At 47.6% G+C, this 18,156-nt stretch overlaps 1 pseudogene; it reads left to right on the top strand.

Annotated features, from left to right (window-relative positions):
* Window positions 1–6,928: 6,928 nt before the first annotated feature.
* Window positions 6,929–11,288, top strand: LOC102442841 (annotated as a pseudogene).
* Window positions 11,289–18,156: the final 6,868 nt, after the last annotated feature.

The raw sequence follows: 18,156 nt of genomic DNA, 5'->3' as shown, positions 1-18,156 counted from the left end.
AGGTTTGGCCAGCCTGGGTGAGAGGCTGATGGCTGTTTTCAGGCTGGCCACACCCCCTTTAGGGTGGGGGGCCCACTGGGGTGCCTGGCCAGTCTGGGTGAGGGGCTGAGGGCTGTTTTCAGGCTGGGCAAGACCCCCCTGGAGACAGAAACTCCCAGCCTCTCCTTTTTTTCTTTTTTTCTTTTTTATTCTGGGATTTATTTACCTTCTATATTTGAAACTTTGTTGCTTTGAGTGGAGCTCAGAGCTGCAGCGGCAGGGGGAAAGCTTGGCTTCCTCCATCGCCAGGGGCAACCCACTCCTGCTTGCTCCAGCTCCGTGGCCACTGCTGGCTGAAAGCAGGTATCTGGGGTTTATTTACCTTCTATAATTGAAACTTTGTTGCTTTGAGTGGAGCTCAGAGCTGCCAGGGCAGAAGGGAAGCTTGGCTTCCTCCATCATTGGGGCAACCAAGCCTCCTGCTTGCTCCAGCTCCATGGCTGCCGGCCGCCATCTTGTTTGGGTTAATTTGCATATTTTCGCTCTGATTGGCTGGTGGGTGTGGCTTAAGGCATAGCGAAGGTATGGTCAATTTGCATGTTTGTCTTTTATTAGTGTAGATATCTCTTAAAATGTGAAGTATTGCTAATCTCAGGAATATTAATTACTTACATGCCACCTAAGGGTTAAGAATTCTAAAATTATGGAAAGAAATTATGGTTTTGGTATAATAGAAAAAAACATGAGGCATGAAAATGCATTTTGAAGGAGAAAGAAAGTGATTTCTAAAGCTGGTCATTTCTGAAAGTTGTAAGGTTTCTAAAGAAAGATTTGTGAAAGTTATAGAATGTTTGTAAAGAAAAATATTGAAAAGAAGTTGAATAAATGACATAGGCCGGTAAGCCAGGGTAAGTAGAATAGGGAAATTGAAATAGTTAAAGAGCAATTTGGAGCCAACTAGTAAATCCTATCTTCCCTAAACCAAGGACCCTTAAGAGTAAATTATTTGCATTTTGCCCCCCTAAACAGAGAGTAAATAGCTTATATCAATGTCCTCAGGGAGACTGATAGCAGAAATCCAATTAGTGTCATTTGCTGACCGCACCCAAGGACAAATGAAGTTAGAAAATAAAGCTTATTTTGGTTAGCCCTTTTCTGAAGCAAAAGTTCTATAAATTATTATATGTTATATTAATCAGGTATTAAAAAAAGTAATCTTAGTTATAGGAATGGAAGTTTTACTAGCTCATGTTTGTGTTTAATACCCTCTTGTCACTTGAATGCTATATAATCTCTTGGTAGAATGGGTTTAACAACCTTCCTAGGGTTTACATTTTAAGAAAAAGTGTTGTTGTTTTTTTACCTGGAGTTGGCTGTAGGTGATTCCAATAGGCCCTGGAATGCCTCAAGATCTTCCTACAATGGAAACCAGGGACCAATTTCTTAAGAACTGTGTACTGGGAATCTCTTCTACTTTAATCTCTCTCAGGGTAGAAGGCCTCCTGACCCAAGGCCATCGTGAGTTTCCGGTTCATCGCCATCAACCCGAGGATTACGTTTGTTCTAATCAAGACTTGGAAGGGAAGCAAGTTGGCTCCCTCCTGGGAAGGACCCTTCCTGTCTTGCTTACCACAGAGACTGCTGTTCGGACTGCAGAGCGAGGTGGGACCCATCACACAAGGGTTAAGGGCGGGCACACCTCAACTTGGACAGCCATACCAGGACATGTCCCCTTGAAATTGACGCTAAAAACTGTGAACTGTCTTAATAACCATCATGTACTGAGTTCTGTTTGCTTTAGGGATCTGACAAATTGCAGGGGCTTACAATGTGGGCTGGAGAAAGGTGTACAATCTGGATCATGCTTATCCAGTTCAGTTATTGATTATAGATAACTTGAATGGCTTGGATATTTCAGCTTTTAGGTCAAAAGATTGGCTAGGACTAGATTTAGGAATAGATGTCACAGGACAAGATCCTCTAGGCCACTGCCACCAGCATACAAATAGAAGTAGGATAGCCCTAGCCGGTTTGGCCCAGTGGATAGAGCATTAGCCTATGGACTGAAGGGTCCCAGGTTCGATTCCGGCCAAGGGCACATGCCTGGGTTGTGGGCTTGATTCCTAGTAGGGGGCATGCAGGAGGCAGCCAATCAATGATTCTCTGTCATCATTGATGTTTCTATCTCTCTATCCCTCTCCCTTCCTCTCTAAAATCAATTAAAAATATATTTTTTAAAAAGAAGTAGGATATAAGGGAACGAATGCCTGGGTGGAATGGATTAACTATTCTGTACGTGCCCTAATAAAAGCGACTGTTACGCTTGCACGGCAGGAAGGCTAGAGGCCCAATTGGTTCCATTTCCATTCAGACAGTAACGGGATGGAATGTGTGCTTGCCTTGTACCAGGAGGAAACCACCTGGGGAAACGCTTCCTGTGAGACTCTTGCCCTGTTGTTCCCATCAACAGAGGTAAAGAGCAAGGACCCCCAAAACGATCCGGCCCGTCCTCTGACGTAAACTATACCTCCTGCCTCTCAAAGGGGGGCACAGTGCTCGGAGTTCATGAGAAATTTTTCCGGATGTGTAAATGGCCGAGCATCCTCAGAAGCCCATTGTGCTGCTCTGTCGGTACCCCGTGCTGATGTCTGGTGGTGTCATGGGGACCCTGACTTGGGCCTTGCCCAGCAGTTGGAGTGGACCTTGCGCTCTGATACAATGGCTATGCCTTTCACGTTGGCACATCGTAAACCTTTTTCAATGAACAGACAGGCTAGGAAGAGGAGAGAGTCCGGGGGGCTCCTTTGATCCCCACATACACACAGATCCCATTGGGGTTCCAGGAGGGGTGCCATGGAGTTTAAGGCTAGAACTCAGATTGCTGCCGGGTTTGAATCTGTCCTGTGCTAGAGGCCACTGTGAACAAGAATATGGTGGATTGGTTATAGTTTCTAGAACCAGTAAAGGCTTGTTAACTACAATTGAGACACAGCTAAAGGGAGAGTGAGCAGCTAGATGCCAGCAGCAGGGTTACCTGGGAGAACAGGTTGGCCTTGGATATGATTCTGGCAGAAGAAGGAGGAAGGTGTGTCATGTTGGGGTCAGTGCTGCACATTCATTCCTGACAACACAGCACACGGACGTCACTGAGCCTAAGGCACCGGCAGCTTTAGTGACGAGTGAGCTGGAGCCTGAGATCGAGGCTCCTTCTCCGATTCCCTGGACCGATGGATGGAAAGTGGAAGGCGCGATGGTGTCCACTTCACCCCTTTGATTGGGAGCCACAGTGATGGGATGTCACATCATTCCCATGTCTTATCAAAGTTAGTGAATGTCAGCCGAGTTTGAAGAAAAGAGTTTAAATAAAGAAAAGGGGGGAGCCCTATTCAGTTTGGCTCAGTGGATAGAGCGTCGGCCTGCGGACTGAAGGGTCCCAGGTTCGATTCTGGCCAAGGGCACATGCCCGGCTTGGGGGGCGTGCAGGAGGCAACCCATCAATGATTCTCTCTCATCATTGATGTTTCTATCTCTCCCCTCTCCCTTCCTCTCTGAAATCAATAAAAAATATATATATTTTTAAATAGTCCAAACATTAAAAAACACACACAAAAACTCGGAGAGAAGGTAAGTAAATCTAAACAGGACTTGCCTGTATACTGTGGCTTGTGCAGGTCACCTTCATTCTCGAGTGATGGCTTAGCTAGTTAAATTGCCAGCTATTTCCCTCAGAACTGTGAAGACAGTGTTCCTATGTCTCCTACTTTTCACGGTTGTTGTTGAGAAATTTGCTATTTGTCCAGGCATCGTTGCTTTGTGGAAAGCGTTTGTTTTCTTCCTGGTTTCTTTTCAAATATTCCTGCACCTCTGAGTTCTTCAGTTTCTCTCTGATGTGTCTGGGTGAGGTGAGGGTTCAGTGTATCATGGGATTCCTTTCCTGAGACTGAGATTTCTTGCCCAAAGTCAGTTCTGGAAGATGATCAGCCATAATCTCTTCTCACCATCTCTTTATCTGTTATAAGATCTTAAAACAGTGCCTGGCACACATTAGGTGCTTATAAACAGTTGTTGAATAAATTTGTAAATAATGGGAATTTTCTACATTCCCCCCTCAGTCTCTCTATCCTCTCCTGCCAATTTTTTCAGGCATTTGTTAGAACATCTCATTCTGTTCATCATGCCTCTTCCTCTCTTTTACACATTTTTCATCTCTTTATCTTTCTGTGCTATATTTTTTATAATTTTGTCATTTATCTTTCAGTACCCAATTCTAACCTCAGCTACTTCTAATCTTCTGTTTAACCCATCCATTGAGTATATAATAATCATTTGTAATCATTGACACCTGTGTGATCGTTTTTAATTGTATCCCATTCATTTCTCATTATTTTGATTACTTGCTTTATGACTTCAATAATTTTTGTTGTTGTTCATCTTCACCCAAGGATATTTTTTCCCATTGATTTTTAGAGAGAGTGGAAGGGAGGAAGGAAGTGGGGAGAGAGAGAGAGAAACATCTATGTGAGAGAGACACATGGATTGGTTGCCTACCATGCTTGCCCTGACAGAGGCCAGGGATAGACCTGCAACCCAGGCACGTGCCCTTAATGGGGACTCGAACCCACAGTGCTTCCATGTGCTGGCCGACACTCTAACCACTGAGCACACCAGCCAGGGGGACTTCAATGCTTTTTAAAAAATATATTTTTATTCATTTCAGAGCGGAAGGGAGTGGGAAAGAGAGAGAAACATCAGTGATAGAGAGAATCATTGATTGGCTACCTCCTGCACGTCCCTCACTGGGGATTAAGCCCTCAACCGGGGTATGTGCCCTGACCGGGAATTGAACCGTGACCTTCTTCTGGTTCATAGGCCAGCATTTAACCACTGAACCACACTGGCTGGGAAAGGACTTCCATAATTTTTCACATACTTGTAGCTTGAATCTTGTAATTCCATTATATGAAGTGCTGGAGGGTCTAACCCTGCCTGGTTGTTATGTAAACCATCTCTCATTCACGGTGGGTTAATTCCTCGTGGGTTTTCTAATTCTGAATTGTGAGTTCTGTCCGTGGCCTTGAGATGGACCTTCATAGGCTGTGGTGAAGATCAGATAAATGAACTCATAGGAAGGTATGTCTCAAGTCCAGGTGAAAATAAAATCACAATGAAAAGAATATATAGAGGGTAAGAACAGTCTACCAGTCATGCTACGAGTAAAGACAAAAACAAAACAAAACCCATAGAGTGACATGCTTAAACCATCAAACTCTGGCAAGAATTACACAAGGGAGTGATATTAGAAACTCTTCCATGGACCAGGCGCGTTGCTCATGTTATCTCCAACCTTCGTAACAATGGCCAGGGAGGGACAGTCCCGTTTCACACACAAAACTGCCACAGGGTCATCAATTTGCAGCTCATTGGGGAAGCCCCATAACCAAGATCTGAATGATTGTAAAGTTCATGCTCTTTCAAATCCACCCACTGTCCCTCAGAACTGTTATGGGGGGGCGGGGGGAGGGAAGAAACTCACCATCATTTGTGCTCTTTTTTCCTAGTTTCCGTTTTAATTTAGGCCAGTTACCCTAATAGATCATAAAAATGTGTTAAATATTAACAATAAAGGAAAAAAGAATGCATGAAAGAACAAAAGAATTGCATTTTAAGTAGAGACATTTTAGTTTTTAATTTTCTTTCATTTTTCCAATTAGGATTTTGTTTGTGTACAAAAAAAAGGCAATTAACAGGAAGCTTACTTATGAGAAACCTCTAGGGTTCCCAGAATCCAATAAAAATGTATCTGAGCTGAGCTGAGCGTTCCAGTGTAACACAGCAAACCAGTGTACATTCCAGCCCTTAACGAGGAGCTTGTGCCTGTAGCTTTAACAGAAGCAATTTTACTCAACAAACCGGAAACATTAAGGCTGATGGGTGGCAAGATGCAGTGGTCAGGCCTGTGACCCAGGCGCAGGCAGGCTGCTGGGAGGTGCCGGAACGTTAGGGCCTGGGCTGTGGCGCGCTTCCGAGGATGAGATTCTAATCCACCAGGGTGTTCAGCAATTGCCAGCTGTGTTAAATATTAGCATAAATTACACCTTGTGTTTGGAGTTAGGAGATCTGATTTTTTTTAATCCTCATCCTAGGACATGCTTAGAGAGAGAAATGGGAGGGAGGCAGGGACGGGGAGAGACAGAGAGAGAGAGAGAGAGAGAGAGAGAGAGAGATGAAAGAAACATCGATGCGAGAGAGAAACATTGGTTGCCTTTTGTGTGGGCCCCAATGGGGCACTGGACCTGCAACCCAGGTATATGCTCGGACTGGGAATTGAACTGGCAACTTTTGATGCACAGAACAACGCTCAACCAACTAACTGAGCCACTCCAGCTGGGCTAGGAGACCTACTATTAACAAGGTAGATTCAACTCACTGTTTAAAACATATGGTTGGCCCTAACTGGTTTGGCTCAATGGATAGAGCGTCAGCCTGTGGACTGAGGGTCCCAGATTCAATTCCGGGAAAGGGCACATGCCCGAGTTGTGGGCTGGATCCCCAGTAGGGGGCGAGCAGGAGGCAGCCAATCAATGATTCTCTCTCATCATTGATGTTTCTATCTCTCTTTCCCTCACCCTTCCTCTCTGAAATCAATAAAGATATATATTTAAAAAATAAATACATAAAACATATGGTCTGAGCCCAGGCCCTCTCCCTTGGGTGCTGAGGCCGCCAGCCACTCCAATGGCCCTCAGCTTCCCCCGCCCCCTGCCCGCCCCTCCCCTGGCTCGCTCCTCCCCCAGCCCATGACCTCTGAGCCTGCGCAGTGAATCCGTATTTGGTTTACAACCTGGGGCCGTAGAAGGAACACTGGCTTTGCAGTCAGACCAGACACGTCTCTACAGCATACTGGCTTGTATGATTTGGGCTTTTTGGTCTCACATGGCAACAAAATCTTGTATTTCCTAACAAGTATCTGATGATGAACAGAGAAAACATTCCTTCTTTACCTATGTCTGGCCGTGTTGGTTTTGACAGTTTGCCTGATCAACTGGTCAACAGATCCATTCAGCAAGGCTTCTGTTTTCATATTCTCTGTGTTGGGGAGGCTGGAATTGAAAAACCAGTGCTGCCTGGCCAGCGTGGCTCAGTGGTTGAGCGTCGACCTATGAACCTGGAGGTCAACAGTTCAATTCCCGGTCAGGGCACATGCCCTGGATTGTGGGCTCGATCCCCAGTAGGGGGCATGCAGGAGGCAGCTGATCAATGATTCTCTCTCATCATTGATGCTTCTTTTTTTTTTAAATTAAATCTTTATTGTTCAGATTATTACAGTTGTTCCTCTTTTTTCCCCCCATAGCTCCCCTCCACCCGGTTCCCACCCCACCCTCTGCCCTTACCCCCCTGCCACCCACTGTCCTCATCCATAGGTGTACAATTTTTGTCCAGTCTCTTCCTGCACCCCCCACACCCCTTCCCCCCGCCCCAGAATAGTCAGTCCACTCCCTTTCTATGCCCCTGATTCTATTATAATCACCAGTTTATTCTGTTCATCAGATTATTTATTCACTTGATTTTTAGATTCACTTGTTGATAGATGTGTATTTGTTGTTCATAATTTGTATCTGTACCTTTTTCTTCTTCTTCCTCTTCTTAAAGGATACCTTTCAGCATTTCATTTAATACTGGTTTGGTGGTGATGAACTCCTTTAGCTTTTCCTTATCTGTGAAGCTCTTTATCTGACCTTCAATTCTACATGATAGCTTTGCTGGATAAAGTAATCTTGGTTGTAGGTCCTTGGTATTCATCACTTTGAATATTTCTTGCCACTCCCTCTGGCCTGCATAGTTTCTGTTGAGAAATCAGCTGACAGTCGTATGGGTACTCCCTTGTAGGTAACTGACTGTCTTTCTCTTGCTGCTTTTAAGATTCTCTCTTTGTCTTTTGCTCTTGGCATATTTTTGGATTCTTTTTTCTTTTTGCTTTTCCGGTTGGGTATTTTTTGCTTCTTCGTATTTCAGATCTTTGACTTGATTCTTGCGATCCTCTAGTCTGCTGTTGGAAGTCTGTATAATATTCTTTATTTCAGTCAGTATATGCTTAATTTCTAGTTGGTCCTTTTTCACAACCTCAAGGGTCTCACTAGACTTATTGAGGATCTCATTAAATTTATCAGCAGTCTCACTAGATTTCTTGAGTGTCTCATTAAGTTTATCGGCGGTTTCTAGAAAATTCTTGAAAAACCTTAAAAGTGTGGTTTTGAACTCTATATCCAGTAGTTTGCTTTCCTCCATTTCTGTCATTTGTGACCTGTTTCTTTGTCTCCGCATTTTGGCTGCTTCCCTGTGTTGATAGAGTGGCTTTCTGTGCTAGATGTCCTATAGGGCCCAGTGGCTCAGCCTCCCCAATTACCTGAGGTGGACACTCTTGGTGAACCCCCTTGTGGGCTTTGTGCACAGTCTTGTTGTAGTTAAGCCTTGATTGTTGTAGGCATCACTGAGAGGAATTGACCTCCAGGCCAATTGGCTGTGAGAATCAGCTGTGTCTGCAGTGGGAGAACTTCTGTGCTGAAGACACCCTTCTGGGGCAAGACTTGCTTCAGTGGGGCTTTGGTGCTCACTGAGTCTTCCCCCTGAGTGTGTCCCTTATGGATCTGAGGAGTTGTAATCTGGATGGTCCCACTCTGACCACTGGGTACACTGGCTCTTGGATCGCTAAGGAGGTGCTAATTTAGCCTCTGCCTGAGGCTACCCAGCAGGAGCTCAGCTGTGAAGGAATGCAAGCTGCTGTGGGGCTTGGTCCAGCTGCAGTTGGTTAGGTAATTTTCAGATTGCAAAGGGCCAGGCCTTTCATATGCAAAAGGCGGCTCAGAGCTTGGGCGGGGGTGGGGTCCCAGGGGATTAACAGGGTGGAGCAAGCAGCTATGGCTGCTCCTCAGTCCTGCCCTAAGAGGCCCCGCTTCTCAGTGTCCCAGTAATCGCTGCAAGCACCTCTGAGAGAAAGCCGCCCTCGAGGTCCAACCGATGCCAGACAGTCTAGCCTCTCCCCATATGAACCTGGGTCCCCAGAGACTCGCCCGGAACTGGAGATCAGAGCAGTCGGGAGCTTGAGACTCCCTCCTGATTGAAAAAGACAACCGTGTCCTCAGCCGCCAGCCCTTTCCGCGTGCGCCTCCGTACCTCTGCATTTTACTTCCACACCACACCTCCTCTGAGTCTCGGTATGCTTTTCTCTTTCCTTCTAGTTGTAGAATTTCCACTCAGCCAGCCTTCCTGTAGTTCTGGATGATGTCTGTTTTATCTTTTAGTTGTTTTTTTTTTTTTTTTTTTTTTTTTTTATTTTATTTTTTTTTTTTAAAAAAATATATCTTATTGATTTTTTTTTACAGAGAGGAAGGGAGAGAGACAGAGAGTTAGACAGAGAGTTAGAAACATCGATGAGAGAGAAACATCGATCAGCTGCCTCCTGCACACCTCCCACTGGGGATGTGCCCGCAACCCAGGTACATGCCCTTGACCGGAATCGAACCTGGGACCCTTCAGTCCGCAGGCCGACGCTCTATCCACTGAGCCAAACCGGTTTCGGCTTTAGTTGTTTTTTTGAAGTGGTTGTTCGAGGCAGCAATTTCTGGTGTTTACCTATGCCGCCATCTTGGTTTCTGTCTCATCATTGATGTTTCTATCTCTCCCTTCCTCTCTGAAATCAATAAAAATATTTTTTTTAAAAAGAAAAACCAGTGCTGATTGATATATTGTGTTTTTTTTTTGTTGTTTTTTTGGTGTGTGTGTATTTTTTAGAATGTTTTTATTGATTTCAGAGATAGGAAGGGAGAGGGAGAGAGACAGAAACATCAATGATAAGAGAGAATCATTGATTGGCTGCCTCCTGCACTGTCCCGCCACCCCTCCCCCCCACACACACACACACATACACACACACACTGAGGATTGAGCCCATAACCCAGGCATGTGCCCTGACTGGGAATCAAACCATGACCTGGTTCATGGGACTACACTCGATCACTGAGCCATACCGGCCAGGCTGATATTAAATTGATTAGGGTGACATTGGTCAATGTGAACATATAGGTTTCAGGTGTGCGTTTCTATGTTACAAGATCTGTATATTGCACCATATTGAAGATCATGAATCTTCACTTTTTTACCCACGTTAGACTTAAAGCTCAGACATATGAACTCCAAGAAAGCAATGTTTGGTTGAAACTGACCATTGTGAATACAGTAGGATTTGGTGACCAAATAAACAAACAAGAGAGCTACCAACCAATAGTTGACTGCACAGATGCTCAGTTTGAGGCCATTTCCAAGAACTGAAGATTAAGTGTTCTCTCTTTACCTGCCACGGATCTCGCATCCACACATACCTCTACTTTCTCTCACCAACTGATGTCTTTACCATGAAGAGCCTTGACAGCAAGGTGAGCCTGATAGCAGTGATTGACAAAGCAGGTGCAGTTTCTTTTTCTTTTTTAAAATATATTTTTCTTGATTTCAGAGAGGAAGGGAGAGATAGAAACATAACAATAAGAGAGAATCATTGATCGGCTGCCTCCTGCATGCCCCCTACTGGGGATCTAGCCTGCAACCTGGGCATGTGCCCTAGACGCAAATCGAACCTGGGACCCTTCAGTCTGCAAGCCAACGCTCTGTCTACTGAGCCGCACCAGCCAGGGCTAAGCAGGTGCAGTTTCTAAAACTTAACTACAAAAGTTTCAGACAAGCTCATGAGTGAACTGGCCCTCACTGGTGTCTACATATGCCCATTCCCAGCAGATGATGAAACTATTGCTAAAGTCAGTGCTCTCTGCTTGCTGTGGTGGGAAGTATGGATAAGGTGAAAGTTGGAAATACGATGGCCAAAGCTGGCCAGCACCTAGGGTGTTGCAAACCGCTGCGACTATAAAGCCCCGAGAAATGCTCAGTGGTACCAACACGAGGATCTGTGCAAACAGGTGCACACTAGCGCTACGGACTGTGCAGGCATTGCAAACTGGAGGACACGGGCTTCCCTGATGTGGGCCCACAGAGTACGCTGCTCAGGCCTCGAAACCTACAAAGCCAAGGACACCAATTTTATAGGAACATCCGAGGAAGGAAGGAAGAAAGGAAGCAGATGTTTGTTCAGTAAGAGAGAAAGCAGCCATCTTCAAGAAGCCGGAGAGAGTTGCAGGCCGAGTCTGAGCACCGGAAGAGGGTTCACCAGGAAGAGAGAATGAAACTTGAAGAGAAGAGTACACTTTTAAAAGAAGAAATAATCTCTTTCTCTAAAGAGAAAGCTACCTCCATATCTCCTAAGAATCCCGAAACACCAACCAGAAAGAATGTATGCACCCCTATGTTTATAGCAGCACAATTCACAATAGCTAAGATCTGGAAACAGCCAAGTGCCCATCAGTAGATGAGTGGATAAAAAGCTGTGGTATGCCCGGCTGGCCTGGCTCTGGGGTTGAACATCGACCTATGAACCCCTCTCCCTTCCTCTCTCTCTAAAATCAATAAAAACATATATATTTTTTAATTGACTTGAGAAAGATTTGTTGTTCCACGTACTTAAATGGCCCCAGTGAGGCTGAGATGGCCCTGGTGAGGTTGAGACAGCCCCGGTGAGGTTGAGACAGCCTCTGTAAGGCCGAGACAACCCCTGTGAGGCTGGGACGGCCCCTGTGAGGCTGAGACGGCCCCTGAGAAGCCGAGAAAAATACCACATGATCTCACTCATTTATGGATAATAAGGACCATTATAGACTGATGAACAAAAATGGATACAGAGGCAGAGCAACATTGAGCAGACTGTCAAACTACAGTGGGAAGCCTGGGGAGGGTTGAGGGGGGGGTAGGAGATCAACCGAAGGACTTGTATGTATGCATATGAGAATAACCAATGGACACAAGACACTGGGGGGTGGGGGAGACTGGGGGAATGTCAAGGGGGGAAAAAAGGAGTCATGTGTAATACTCTTTGTAATACTTTAAGAAATAAAACAAAATTAAATTTTAAAAAAAAGTAAAAAAAATATTTTTTAAATAAATAAAAATATATATTTTTATTTCAGAGAGGAAGGGAGAGGGAGAGAGAGATAGAAACATTAATAATGAGAGAGAACACCCCCCCCCCCCGGGGTTCAAACCTGCAACCCCAGCATGTGCCCTGACCAGGAATCAAACTGTGACCTCCTGGTTCATAGATCAGCACTCAACCACTGAGCCATGCCAGGCTCCATATCTAGATATATAAAAGACAAACGACCAGAACGCTGGAACGACCAGAACAACTGGTTGCTATGGTGCGCACTGTAGCCAGCCAACCAGCCCATTGTGGGGGGTGGCCTCTCCCCCTGGACAGCCCTGGCCAGATCGGGGGTGGGGCTGGCTGGTCAACCTCCCTTGGCCCCTCCCCTGGCTGGCCCAGCCCCTGATTGGCCCCCCAAGCCTGATCGGGGGGTGGGGCCAGCCGGCCATTTGGCCACATCCCCTTCCCCTTTGCCGGTCTGGCCCGATCAGCCCCCATCAGGGCAGGCCGGCCAGACCCCACCTGTGCATGAATTCATGCACTGGGCCTCCAGTGTGTCTTAATAAAGCTACTGCCAATACCCCAGGGTGTTCACCCCGTGCAAGACTGGGATGAAGGCCCTCACGCTACTCTCTGCAGGGGCCTGTGCAAAGGTCAGGACCCAGGGTCAGGGCTGTTAGGTGCGGATTGCACAACGCACTACAGGTGCCTCTCCAGAGGGTCGTACTCCACACATATCCACAAGCATTTCGGGAGGATCCCAGCTCCCGGACGCAGCCAATGTTGAATATTTCCCACCTATTGTCTCTTTAATTGGTATAAAGTGGTTATCTCATTGACGAGTCTTTCATTTCATTTATCATTTCTAGAAGTTCAATTTGGTTCTTTTAAAAATCTGTCATACCACTTTTTCTAGTTTCCTATTTCCTGCAGATATATTCAACCTATTTATTTTTTACAATATATATTTTTATTGATTGAGGAGAGGGAGAGGGAGAGAGAGAGAGATAGAAACATCAATGATGAGAGAGAATCATTGATCGGCTGCCTCCTGCACGCCCTCCACTGGGCATATGCTCTGACCAGGAATCAACTATGACCTCCTGGTTCATAGGTTGATGCTCAACCACTGAGCCATGCTGGCTGGGCTCATCCTACTTGTATTTCTTTAAAATAGTGAACTTATTTTAGAATCTGTATCAGATAGCTCCAATATCTAAAGCCTTTGGATGGGGTTGCCCTGCCTAAGCCATAGGACACCTTTATGCAAATTAGAAAAAGTGGCCCTTCTTCAAGCACATTTTTTTTTAAAGTTAGAATATTATCACAAAACCTGACCATATCTGCCAGAGAGAACGCCAGCACTCTGGTGGCACCCACATGTACCCACACTGTCACCTACTCCAGGACCCAGCGCACAGCTGCTGATGGCTACCCTTTGTCATCACTGTCCCCAGGTGTCTGATTTGGAGTCTGGGAGCCAATGAAATCGGGCTTCTGAGGCAGCGGGCCGGAGCCCAATTTCCTTATCCTGAGTTACCTTTTGACTCATTACACTCAAACTATTATTCTGGCTGGGGTGGCTGAGTTGGTTGAGCATATGCCGAAAGGTTTTGGGTTTGATTCTAGGCAGGGCACATACCTGGGTGTCAGGTTCAGACGGGGTTCATCAGAAGGAAGCCCATCCATTTCTCTATCACATCTCTCCTCTCTCTCCCTTCCTCTCTCTAAGCCTGATGTCAAGTGAGGATTAAACAAAATAAAAGGAATAATTTGAGGGCCAGGAGACGGTAATTTCCCCCCGCCAGAGAATTTGTGTTGGCTTCTCCCAGGGGCCAGGGCATTGCCAGGCTGAGCTACCCAAAGTCAAGGCCTGGGAACCCCCAGGCCCCCAGGCACACAGAGGCAGGCTGCAATGCTGGCAGGGGGTCCACTTCTGGCTCACTCTCACCCAGGTTTACTGGGGGGAAGGGTCTCCTGGTAGACCTCCTCCGCCTTGGGGCAGGGCCTGGCTGTGAGGGAGCCTAGCCACCCGCAGGGACCATGGACAGGGGCTCACCTCCCTGTGCGCAGAGGTGGAGGGAGCGCCCTCTCCCCTCCCAGGCCTCTGTGACCTGCAGAGTGAGGCTGTCCCACCTGTCAGTCCCTCACAGAGGGTGCTGTCTGCCACACGCCACCCTGCTATTCCCAGGGTTTCAGCAGGAGGGTTGCTGGAGGGCGTGTCCTGCTATTACCAGGAAGAGAAGTCGTGTGGTTTTAATTGCATTTCTTTGATTAGCGGTGGATCGTCTCTTCTTACGGTAGCAGTTCCAGTTTGCTCTCCTGTGAAATGCTTATGCGCCCGGGGCCCTCTTCCCGGCTCCCTGCTTTTCTCTCTACTTGCAGGTGTTCCTGACAACTCTAGCCACTAATTCTGTGTTCATTTTATAGAATACCTTTTCCTAGTCGGATACCCATCCAGCCAGTACCTCTATGGTGCTCTTTGCGGAACAGAAATCCTGGATTTCGATGCGGGCAAATTCAACATATTGTTCTCCTCCGGCGGTTTGAAATGTGTCGATGTGGCCCTTAGTGAGGGCTCAAAACCGCCTCTTCCGCAGCGTTGGGCCTGCGCAAGGCCAAGGGGCTCTGCGCCCTGTGCTCCGGGCTGTTTCCATGGAGGCGCCTGCCAGCGCCCGGGGACGCCCCAGCCCTCGCAGATGCTGCTGTGACCTGTGTGCCCGCCGCTGCATAGGAAGCTGCTTCAGATCTCGGGCTGGTGCAGCTCTACCATCTCCATTCTGCTTCTGCCCGCGTGCAGGCTGCCAGGTTATTTTTGGACACTGATTCTGTCATCCAGCGCTTTGGTTGTCCTAGTTTTTGCCACCGGAAACTTTGATAAATATTATGTCATGCACACCCCTGTCCAAGGAACTGGTAAGATGCGGGACGCGAGAGGACGAAGGCCCAAGCCCGGGGGGGACCTGGGCTGTGCCCCTAGGGGCATCACATTCCACCGAGTTCCTGGGGAGATGGCCCGCCCAGTTGCTCAGGGCTGGGAGGCAGGTGCCAAAGGAAGAGAGGGCTCGCCTTCGAGGGAGTAGACGGGCCATAGTCCGCGATAGAAACGCTGCTTAACCGCACCCACCATGCTTTGGTCTCACAGAGCACCCTCAAGGCTGGGGGGGGGGGGGGGGGGGGTGGAATACACCTACTTACCCGCAGACCACCTGCGCTCCCGGCTGCCCTGGGCTTATGGGAAGTAGTCAAATGCTTTGCTGAAATTCGGGCGCACCGTGTCCACAGTCCTCGGAGGAATTTCACACAGGAGAGCAACCTGGCGCTGCGCCGTGGGAATGCGTGCAGCTCCCATCATGCGTCCTGGTGATGTGCTCAGCGGCGCTCTGCCTCAGAGGCCCGCGGGCTGCATGCTGGGAGGGTTCATCAGGACCAGAGACTCAAGAACAGGAGCTGAAGTTCTTGTTTATCGCAGGAGGTACTTACCCTTCGCCCAGAAATTCTTCTGGGTCCACTGCCGGAAATGGCAACGCAGTGTTTCCACCACCGGGGTCCTGCCCCGTGAATGAATTATGGAATGCATTTAGCAGGTGGTGACCAGCAGCCTTTTAAATAAAATAGAATGAATAGAATGCAAAGTGTTCGGTAGGTAGTACACTGTAGGTAGTAAGGGTATGTACATACTGTTTTATGAAATTTTCCTCTCATTATATATAACTAGAGGCCTGATGCATGAAATTTGTTCAAGAGTAGGCCTTCCTTACCCGGCTGCCCCAACTGGCCTCCCTCGCAGAGGGAGGCCCCGCCCACCCGCCTGTCGGTGGCCTGGGCCTCCCTCTGTGAGGCACCATGGGGTGATGGCCACCGATCAATTGCGTTGCACCGGCCTTGGCTGGCCTGGCGCCAGTAGGTGTCATAGTGTGGTCCTGGATGGTTGTCCTGATGGTAGTTCTGCTGTTCAGCCGTTCAGTTGATTTGCATATTATGCTTTTATTATATAGGATATGTATGTGTGCTGGGCTAAGATCTAAAATATAGGGTGTCCCAAGCGAAATAAGCCAGTCAGAGAAAGACAAGTATCACATGATCTCTCTCACTCATATGTGGAATCTAATGAACAAAATAAACTGATGAACAAAATAGATCCAGAGACAGAAGCATGGAACAGACTATCGAACCTCAGAAGGAAGGCAGGGGTCAGTGGGTAGAGATTAACCAAAGAACTTATATGCATATGTGCACCACCCATGGACACAGACAATTGTGTGGTGAAGCCCTGGCGGTGGGGGTGGGGACAGGTATGGGTTGGAGGGGATCAATGGGGAAAGAAAGGGAGACATCTATAACACTTTCAACAAAAGATAAGCTTAAAAAATAAAAAAATTGGGTGTCCCAAAAAATATATATACACACTTTGAATAATTATAAAAGTGTTTATTAAAATATGTTTCATTTTCCTTTTTAAAAAATATATTTTATTGATTTTTTTTACAGAGTAGAAGGGAGAGGGATAGTTAGAAACATCAATGAGAGAGAAACATTGATCAGCTGCCTCCTGCACACCCCCTACTGGGGATGTGCCCGCAACCAAGGTACATGCCCTTGACCGGAATCGAACCCGGGACCCTTCAGTCCGTAGGCCGATGCTCTATCCACTGAGCCAAACCAGTTAGGGCAAAATATGTTTCATTTTCAAAATTGAGCTATGAGCTGTATACATTTTTGGAGGCACCCTGTACATCTCTTACTGTGGGTCTTGGTCAAATTTCAGTTTGAAAGCTGCTGGCATAGTGATTACATTCGTCCTCTTGAATCAACTACAACCGGCTTCAACTGTGTGACTCTGAGCAAGTAACCTACAGGAACTTCCTCCATAAAACAAGATGGTGATATCTACCTCTTTGGGTTGTTATGGGGATAAAATTAAGTAATAAATGCAAATTGCCCAGTTCAGCACCTGGAATGGAAAGTGTTGGGAAGATGTGGTTATTGCCAACGTTGTGATAGGGGGATTTGTAATCTGATAGATAGAGCACCTAAATTAATCTGAAAAAATTATCATTTTATTTTATTATTTTTAAAAATATATTTTTATTGATTTCAGAGAGGATAGGAGAGGGAGAGAGAGTTAGAAACATCAATGATGAGAGAGAATCATTGATCGGCTGCCTCCTGCACACCCCCTACTGGGGATTGAACCACAGCCCTGGCATGTGTCCTTGACTGGAATCGAACCCAGGACCCTTCAATCCACAATCTGACACTCTATCCACTGAGCCAAACCAGCTAGGGCAATCATATTATTTTAAATCTTAGAACACATGTACTTATGTGAATAGGGGGTTAAGTTTTTCTGAAGTTTCCTTTTCAAGGCCTGTGCGAAGTGATTGAGGAGTGACTCGGCTGTGAATCCAGCCGGCAGAACCGATAAGCAGCGTCAGACCCACCCACCACCAGTCAAAACATCGTCTCATCAACACCATCTCATCGCCTGATGACGGACAGTCGCTGAGGGGTGGGGACTCCGGGGCTGATATAGCTGCGTTCGGTTCCCAGCCTCACCGCAGCCCGTCCCCTTTGTAGTCCCGACCCGCACCCTGCTGGGCGGGAGGCAGGACTGGGTGCTGGTAAGCCGCTGCCTCCCTGGTGGGCTGGCCTCTCCGTAAACGCCTCCTACGACTCAACCTGCCTTCGCCATTGGACGCAGCGACAGGCCGCCGCCCGGGTCTCCCGGGAACCGCGTTCACCTTCCCGGTTTCTAACCCTAACGGAGAGCAGAGTGGGTCGCACCGCCCTCACTCGGGTTCTGGCCAGAACAGAATCGGGGCGCAGCCGGCCAGGATGTGCTGGATCTGCCCCCCTCCCCCCGGCCTTCCCCGTCTCTCTGTTCCTCACGTTCCCCGCGACCGACCCCTGTCGCCCTGAAGCTGTGCCCTGCAAACCCGGGTCAGACCGGCACCCGCACCCGGGATGGCTGTGCTCGGACCGCCGCCCGCGGGCCTTGGGCGGAGGCCTTTCCCCCCCGCGAGAGAGTCCTCGGTGTCACTCCCGGCCCCCGGACCCCCGCCCTCTGCCCTCCACCCGCACAGCCCGCTACCCCCGCCTTCTGCCCTCCACCCCGCACAGCCCGCGACCCCCGCCTTCTGCCCTCCACCCGC

The sequence above is a fragment of the Myotis lucifugus genome, unplaced genomic scaffold (genome assembly GCF_000147115.1).
Source record: "Myotis lucifugus unplaced genomic scaffold, Myoluc2.0 scaffold_687, whole genome shotgun sequence".
Lineage (NCBI taxonomy): Eukaryota > Metazoa > Chordata > Mammalia > Chiroptera > Vespertilionidae > Myotis > Myotis lucifugus.
Note: the sequence above shows the minus strand (reverse complement) of the source record. Positions and strands in the feature narration are given on the sequence as shown.